Here is a 9326-nt window from a genome sequence, read left to right as displayed (position 1 = left end):
GGCACACATGGTGCAGACCTGGCCTCCGGAGACCCCCGCCAGTGGCACGGCCTTGGTATCTGGAATTTTCCACTGAGAAGCAAAGAGGCAGCCCACCAAATGGGACAAATGGATGGTGGGTGGATAAAATTAAGTGCAGAAAACAGAACATCTGCCGGGTAACATAACAGTGTTCGAGATATTTCTTTCAGTTAAGAAGATGAAAAAGAATACATATGTCCCTGGACCCTCCTCCTGTTTCTCATTGTCTGTGGAGGCCATTTTTCAGTCTGTGTCTTAAACGTTTTTGAACCATAATGTATAAATTCATATAAATTCGTGAAATGAGCACATGTTTTTAAACAAAGTTTTACATCAATTTGCTACTTATCATCACTAAATTTGGCAAACACAGCATAATCCAGCTTTTAAAAACATGAGGGTAGTCATAATTTTAAGAATTATGTGTCATTATCTGTGTTACTTTTGGAAAAGAACGAGGAATCGTGAACCACAGTAAGGAACTGCTATAAACAAGTTTTACAATTCCGTGTCCATAAAAATCGTAGTGTACTCTATGAAGGATTCAATTCAGTTTGTAATGTTTATTTGCCCTAGAAGAGATTTTTTTACATAAAAAATGAAATGAAAACAACAGTCATGACTCTGTGCACAGAGTCAGAGTACGTGAGGGAAGGAGGTCAGCATGCTTTGTCTCTGGCCCAGGATTTGCCAGGGTGGCTGCTGGAGGTGGAAAGATGTCTCATCCCCAGCTGCCCACTGGGTTCAGGGAGGTCAGTACTCAAGACAGGTCTGAACATCCCAGCAAAATTGTCATCGATTGCCAGAGGCACTGAGAACAAGGTGAAACAGGATGTGGGAAGGAAACTATGGTGGATGCCCGCACCCCTCAGGGGTGTGCCCTAATTCTCCCAAAAGAACGCTGTCCTTGTAATGGTCACTCGCAGCTCCTGCATCTGGTCGAACGTTATCAAAATAGCTCAGCTGCTGTGATTTTTGGCTTAATGTGTTGAAGTTGTGTAGAGTTTTTTCCTTTCAAGTAATTTTGCTTTTATGTTGGGATGTTACAGATAAGAGTTCTAGGTTTCATATTCTTGCAGGATTATATGTTCAAATAGTCTCTTCTTTCTAATATGCCTGGGCACGTGCTGACAGACTACCAGGAGCAAAAGGAGATGCAGAGCACACAGGACAGCCTACTTTCACCCAGTAACGTGTGTGTGAGTGTGTGTGGGAGTGTGTGTCTGTGTGTGTGTGTGTGTGTCTTTGAGACAGGGTTTCACTGTGCAGTCCAGGCTGGCCTTGAACTCACTTTGTAGCCCAGGCTGGTCTCGAACTTGCAGCAATTCTCTGGCCTCAACTTGCCAAGACTGGGATTACAGGCATGTGTTACCATGCCTGGCTCACAGTGACAGTGACCTCCTCTTTGACCTCTGACTCTCTCTGGGACTAAGAACAATTACTCTTCGATGTGTATACCTGACTCCCTGCACAGAAAATCTCAAAGAGCCAATAGACAACCTGATAGGAGCCCCGGCTATCTTGCTGTCCTGGAAATTTCCATTGGACCTTCCTGTGAGATGTAAGGAAACTTCCCAAAAGCCATTTTCCCACCCCATCTTAGTGGGAGTATGGGCTTCCCCTTGCCCTGCCAGGATTTTCACCCCTGCTGGTTTAGCTGCCTGGCAGAGGACAGAGCTCAGCTCGAGAGACGCACTGATGCTCTTGGGAAAGACTGCGGCTCCCTTCATAAACACTATCATTTCCAAATCTAACTCTGCTGCTGATTTAATGCTGAGCTGGTAAGAGGTCTTAATAAATGGTAACTGTCCCTTCTTAGAAACCAAACAATCGCTTAATGACACAGCAAAGTGAGTGGTTTTGTGCTGTCCTTAGAAATAGCTGTGTCAGGAAAATAAAAGCTTCCCTTATGGAAAATCAGCACAACTTATTTATCATTTTTGAAAATGCACCAATATTGCATTTACTTAGCTGGACCTTGAACACAGCCCCCAAACACCAGCATACCCACACTATATATTTAAACTTCACAAGCTGGAAAAGAAAAATTCTCTGCTTCCCTAGAAATACTTTTTTTTTTTTTTGGTTTTACATGTGGCCTCATGGAGTACATTTTCACTGAAAGAATACTAATTTTGAGCGTCTATCAGACACAGACGCTTAAACGGGTGTGGTTTAAGCTGTAAAGGAAACTGACTGTGTCCCTGAATCCAGCATATTTCAGAAGAAGTGCAGATCCTTTAAGTCACCAAGAGTTACCCACAAAAAGCTCGGGTGAGGCACACCTCCAAATCTGGTTGCTGTGAAACAAAGACTGTTTCTTGTCTGTCACTTGTCAAAATTGGGGCCCAGGTCTGTGGTTGCTCAAAACCCTTGGTTGACAGAGTAGCTGGCACCCATGTCGAACGTGTGTCAGCCTGTGCAGGGTCCCACATGGGAATCTGAGTCTCCCCTTGGGCCACTCCATCTCTGAGAAGCCGGGCACAGTGACCCTGTGCAAGGGTCCAGGAGCAGAAAGCTGGAAGTGTTCAAGAAAACGAAGGGAAGGACCCACCAGCGAGTGACAGAGTTGCGGCCTCAGTGAGGGGCTGAGCAGGGCTGTGAAGTCCAAAGGCGGCACCAGGCCAGGAGAAGTCGTCGTCCAGTGGGTCCCAGATGAGGAGGCTGTCGAGAGACATGTGAGGAAACCGCCGTGTGCGGGACCAGAGAGGTGAGCTGGGAGCAATTGCTATGTGGGGAATATGTGAGCCACTGTCCCGGCAGGATGAGCCGGAATGTCTCAGGAAGGAATTGTAGAGAACAGGAGAGCAGAAGTGGAGATTTGGGGGGCGGGGAGGAGAAACCTCGTAATAGAGTCAGATGTGGGTATCTGCCTTCTTCTAGGTGGCAGTGGTTTCCTTCCTCCGCTGATCTAGAAAAGTGAGGATCTCCAGGTTCTGTGAGCTGCTCATGCGTCTCCTTTGGGCATGAGAACATGCGCTCCTGGTCACCACCTTTAGACGTCGTCTGCTCCTCACATCTCACTGACCCCCCGGTCCTTCACCCCTCATCTCCTCCCCTCTGAGCAGGCTGCCTACAAGGGAACAAAGGTCCGCAAAGACGAAGTCAGTAATACTACGAGATGAAAACCGGAATTGTGGCCTGGGAGGCAGGGTTACGTGATGACGGTAAATAGTACAAAGGGAAATACTCTGGATTTATAATAGGAAATAAGGAAAAGGGACTGGGAATTTGCTCAGGCACCTGCCTGGCAAGTGCGAGATTGTGAGTTTGATACCTGGTACAAAAGAAAAAAAAAAAAAAAAAGAAAAAGAAAATGAGGAAAAGTACTGATGCGTCTGTCTATACTGAAGACAAGTGGTTAAAACATCCCTCCCTAGTCCCCCATGGCTTAGAGCTTTGCGGGGCCCAGCAGGATCAAGCAATAAACCGGGTCCCTGTGGCTCTGCTTGCCACTGATACAATCCGGGAGGTGGAACTGCTTTACTGATACAAATCCCCGTTTTAAAAGAACAAAAGCAAAACAAAATTACCTCCTTGTTTCCCTAAAAAGATTATTTTAATGATGCCGTGTAACTTTGCTGAGCAAAAAACAGGCTGTGCTTCATTTCCCCAGGGAAGTGACTTCTTCAGGACAGAAGGAGGACACTTGGTTCCTGGCTCACCAGGTGGAGAAGGCACAAGGCACCGGTTCCAGGTCCCAGAGTCTCGAGAGTGTCCTAAAGGTGGAAGGCTTTCACTCCGCAGAGGCACGTCTGGCAGCTTCCCACTGGGCTCCAGGGTTACTCACAGGACTCGGGCTGAGGCACACAGTATTTGCTAACTGGGAGGAGCAGTGGGAGTGAGACCAACTGGGGGATGCACTGGGTGAAAAGGGGCAAGACTCTGTCAGGTAGGGCAGCAGGGAATCGCCTTAGCTCAGACCCGCAGCCCACACAGCGTCCACTACTGAACGGGCACAGGCAGGGGGGCGGGAGCAGGAGAGCGCCCAAGCCAAGGGCAAAGGCTGTGTGAGGAAACATTGCCCGGCTTTGGAGAGTGGATAGTGAGAGGTCCGGGTGCTTAGAGAGGAAGTGGGAGGGGCAGAAGGAAGAGAGAGGAAGGGAAAGAGGCGAAGGGTGGGAGGAGAGGGAAGAAGAAAGGGAAAGGGCGGGCTGGCGTAAGCACCCCCAGAACCCCAGAGCTGAGGCTAGACCTCTGGGGACAGTGAACAATGATGGTCACTTCGGTCCTGGGGCCTCTGTCTGAGTACCATGAGGCTGCTGTGTAAATGTCAGAATACTTAGAGGTTGGCCCAGGTGCTACACAAGCCAGGAGTTTGGATTTAATTTCAAATCCAAATGGAGGGTAGTCATGGAGTGGCTTCAGACGGAGTGACATCAGTAGTGATGGTGGTCACCCTACAGTGGCAGGAGAAGCAGCAACTATTTATAGCTTGTCATATGCCCAGCCCTAAGAGATCTGCATTTAGTCCTATCATTCGTTTTATGGAAATAAATGAGCCGCAGAAACATTGAGTAATTTACCAGAAGAAAGATTGGAAAGAAACGTTGGACTTATGTCACAGGATCTTGTAGTCAGACTTTACTAAGTAAATAAATCACCCTGGCTGCTGAGTGTCAAATGGGTTGAAAGATTGAGGCAGGCTAATATAATTGCTAAAAATACAAATTATAGATGACACTAGGCTGTGTCGTAAGTGCAGGCACATCCAGAAGTAACTGTCTAGTTGAAATGCAGACTGAGTGTCCGAGAGGCACAGGGATTCTCACCTGTGTGGTCTTCATGCCTATGAGTGTGTCGTTCTAACCTGAGAAGGGGGTTAATCATCATGCGGGGAAATCTAGAATCACACCAACAGGATATCCAGAGTGACTGTCGATCACCTTCTGACATCTACTCCCGTGGGTCGCCCAGTCTTCAATTAACTGGTCATAAAATTGAGAACATGTGCCATACCTCTGTCTGATGTGTGTGTGTGTATTCCATCCCTCACAACCACCTATAACTATTCAGAGGGAACCAGGAAGATTGCGACTGGGAAATGGATCTGTAAAACTTTATAAAATAGCAATTATTAAATTATCTGCTACTTCTCGATTAGCCTGCAGAGTAAATGAAACAAAAACCAAAAATAATATTTGCAACCTTGCAAGAAAAATATTTTCTCAGGAGAATTTCAGTCTAATTGTAATAAGACCCAGCACACTTGGAAAGTTTTGATTACATTTGATAAATGTATGGGCTGGACTTAATAATCCTATGCAATTTTCTTCCTCTTAATTAAAAACATAATTCTTGAACAGTCATAGTAACATGCTTTTCTGTTAACTCTACATGTACTAGAGACAAGGGAAAAGAAGACTACTTAAATATCTGCCTTATTAAATCACACAAGTGTGGGATATTTAGACTTTCTAAGTAGTGGTAAAATGTCTTTGGAAGATGTAACTAAATGTGACTTCAATCAATGACCAGCAATATTTCTGATTACATTAAAGAGGCTACATTTTTCGGTAGTTAAGTGGATGTTTAAAATTTAATGTCTGACATAACATGAATGGAAGAAATATGTTCCTCACAAAACAAATATTTCTTCTAGGAATATGAAGAATCGTTCTTAATATGTCACATCCAATACTACTTCAATTGCAAATCTGGTGTTTATTAGAGACTTCTGGCTTCAATTAGGAGATGCAGAAAAATAGAAAGAGTATTGCTTCCACTCATGTAACAAACAAAAAACCACTCTGAATAAGTAACATTTTTTACCCATTAGATAGATGAAGTCATAAAGCAGTGTCCCGGTATTTACTTACTTGGGACAAACATTACTGGCCACCACAGGATCCATTAAGAACATTCAGGGAAGCATTTGTAATGAATTGCTAGGAGTCAAGGGATGAGGAAGGATAGTGTGCAAGGTCTCTATGGGCTACAGACCTGGGGGAGGCTATTTGGTCTTGAAAACAACAGGAGCAGGGACCAGAGGAGTCTTAAGAAAGCTCAGGAGTGGTTAGTGACTGAGGATGGGGAAACCATAGCCATCTAAAACCCAATGGAATTTCATTACAGAATGGAAAAACTTAGACTCCACTGTACCCTATCTTTCCTAAAAAAGCAGAAACTTTACTTTGCATGGGAAGAGCATCAAAACTATAGTCTACAAGTATGGATGGACAAGCATTTAAATTTCAAGGTCAGGCAGAAGGAAGAGATGCTCTGCTCTGGATGGAAGGGCAGGGATATGTGTTAGTCAAGGAGCAGAAACACTTGGGAAGATCACACTTCCAAATTCAATTTGACAGTGTATACGTGGGATAGAAGATTACCCAAGACATCAATATGTAAGAAACAGTACAAATATGACAAAGAGTTATTTATCTTAGTTCAATTTCACATCTAAAAATAATTAGCAGAACTCCACCTAGCTGTGTAACCTTGGCACCTCACTCAGAACATGGTAGGGCTCCACCCAGTGAGTCCAAACAGCTGGGAAGCATTGGTTGCAGCTTGTAGCATGAGCTGAAGGCCTGCACATTGCATTCCATCTAGCTGTTCATCCTTCATATGCCACTCAGAACCTAACAGAGTCCAGCCCAGCAACCTCAAGCAGCTGGGGAGCTTCAGCGTGCCACAAGAGCCATGCTGAAGGTTCACCAGTGTTCTCCCCCAATCTGAGGAGCCTTTGAGGCCATCAAAATCACAGCAGACTTCTCAATACAAACATCAAGTCAAGAAGAACATGGAGTGAAGTATTTGAAATCCTAAAGGAAAACAACTTCCAACCCAGATAGATGTACCCTGCAAAACTGCCCTTTAAAATAGATGGAAAAATAAGATACTTCCTTGACTAAGAACAACTGAAGAACTTCATGACCACCAAACCAACCCTGCAAATAATACTGACAGATATCCTGGATAGATATAAAAATTTCTATGAGTTGAAGAATATCAACATAATAAAACCACTAAGCAAAGCAAACAATTAAACAGAGAGGAAAGGTAAAGAACCAACAGCAGAAAGAAAACATGACAAAAATAAGCCAGTATATACTGGTTATAACCATTAATGTAAATGGTCTCAGTTCACCAATTAAAAGAAACAGACTGGCAGAATAAATCAAGAAAAAACATTCAACTATATATTGTATACAAGAAATAAATCTAACCTAAAAGCAAATTCATAGATTGAAAGTCAAAGGATGGAAAGCAATATTTCATGCAACATGAAATCCCCCAAAAAGCAGGGGTAGCTATTCTGTTTGTAGAAAATGTGAACTTCAAACCAAGAATGATCAAAAGCAATAAAGAAGGTTATTACATACTAGTTAGGGAAAAACGTCAAAAGGAAGTGATAACAATCTTAAATAGATATGTGCCAAATGCAGTAGCACCCAACTATATAAAATAAATACTAATAGAAATGATAAGTTAAATAAGCAGTAACACAATTATAACAAGATAACACTCCATTGACACAAAGAGACAGATCAAATAGACACAAAGTCAGCAAAGAAATAACAGAACTGAATAAGTGGACTTAGTAGATGTGTACAGACTATTCCACAACATCAGAATATACATTCTTCTCAACTTTACATGGAACATTCTCTAATACAAACCATATACTAGCCTATAGAACATGCTTAAGTAAGTGCAAAAGAATCAGAATTGTCCCATGTATATTATCTGATTATAGTGCCATGAAACTAGAAATTAATGACAGAAGAAAGTACAAAAACTCCACAAACACATGAAAATTTAAACAATACACTGATGAACAATCAGTGGGTCACAGAGGATATTAAAGAAGAAATTAAATAATATCTATAAGCAGATAAAAATACAAGTGCAGTTTACTGGAACTTGTGGGATGCAATGAAAGCAGTCATCAGAGGGAAATTCATTGCAGTGAATTCTTACATCAGGAAAACTTAACGAGTACAAATAAACAACCTAATGTTACACCTCAAACATTTGGAAGAAGAAGAGTAAGTCAAACCCAAAGCCAAAACAAGGGAAAAAATTATAAACATCAGAGCAGAAGTTAATGCAATAGAGACTAAGAAAACAATACAAAAGATTAATGAATCAAAGAGTGATAAACCACTAGCCAACCTTATTTTAAAAAGGAAAGAAAAACTCAAATTCATGCCATAAGGTATAAAAAGGGTAAAATCACTACAAACCCTGTAGAAATACAGAAGACTAATTGATACTTTGAAAACCTTTACCCTCATAGGTTTCATAACCCAGAAGAAATGGATGGATTCCTAAACACATATGAATTACCAAAGCAAATCAAGAAGATGTAAAACTTCTGAACAACCCAGTTTCAGTTAATGAAATTGAAAATGTAATTAGAACTTACCAACAAAGAAAAGGCCAGGTCCTGATGAATTCACTGCTGAATTCAACAAGAAATTCAAGAAGACTTAATTTTAAAACTCCTCAAACTCTTCAATGAAATCGAAAGAGAAGCAGTTCTCCCTAACTCATTCCTGAAAGCAATTATCACCCTAAAACCAAAACCATAGAAAGACCCAACCAAAAAAGAAAACTACAGACCAATCTCCATAATGAACATGGGTGCAAAAATCCTCAATAAAGTACTGGCAAACAGAATGCAGCAAGTCATCAAGTGGATTATATGCTACAACCAAGTGGGATTCACCCCAGGAATGCAAGGATGGTTCAACATATGCAAGTCAATAAACATAATACACTATATCAATAGAGCCAAAGATGAGAATCACATGATCATTTCAATAGATGCCAAAAAAGCTTTTGATAAAGTCCAACACTCATTCATCATAAAAACTTTACAGGAAACCAGTATAGATGGTCTTCACCTCAATCTGATAAAAGCTATCTATGACAAATCAAGAGCCAGCTCATATTAAATGATCAAAAACTGAAAGCTTTCACTCTAAAGTGAAGAACAAGACGAGGATGCTCATTATCACTGATCCTATTCAATAGAGTGCTGGAAACATTAGCCAGAGCAGTTAAACAAGAGAGAGAAATAAACAGAATAAGGACAGGAAAGTAAGAAGTTAAATTATCACTATTTTCAGATGATATGATATTCTACACAGAACACCCCAAAACTCTATTGAAAGACTTCTAGATCTCATAACCACATTCAGTAATGTAGATAGATACAAGGTCAAAACTCAGAAATCAATAGCATTCCTGTACAGAAGCAACAAACTCACTGAAAGAGAAATAAAAAAGTCACACCCTCCACAATAGCATCCAAAAAGTGAAATACTTAGGAAACAATCTAACAACAAAGTTAA

The sequence above is a fragment of the Cavia porcellus genome, unplaced genomic scaffold (assembly GCF_034190915.1).
Source record: "Cavia porcellus strain 051 isolate PalLab524CR breed Dunkin Hartley unplaced genomic scaffold, mCavPor4.1 scaffold_6, whole genome shotgun sequence".
NCBI classification, from domain to species: Eukaryota; Metazoa; Chordata; class Mammalia; order Rodentia; family Caviidae; genus Cavia; species Cavia porcellus.
Note: the sequence above shows the minus strand (reverse complement) of the source record.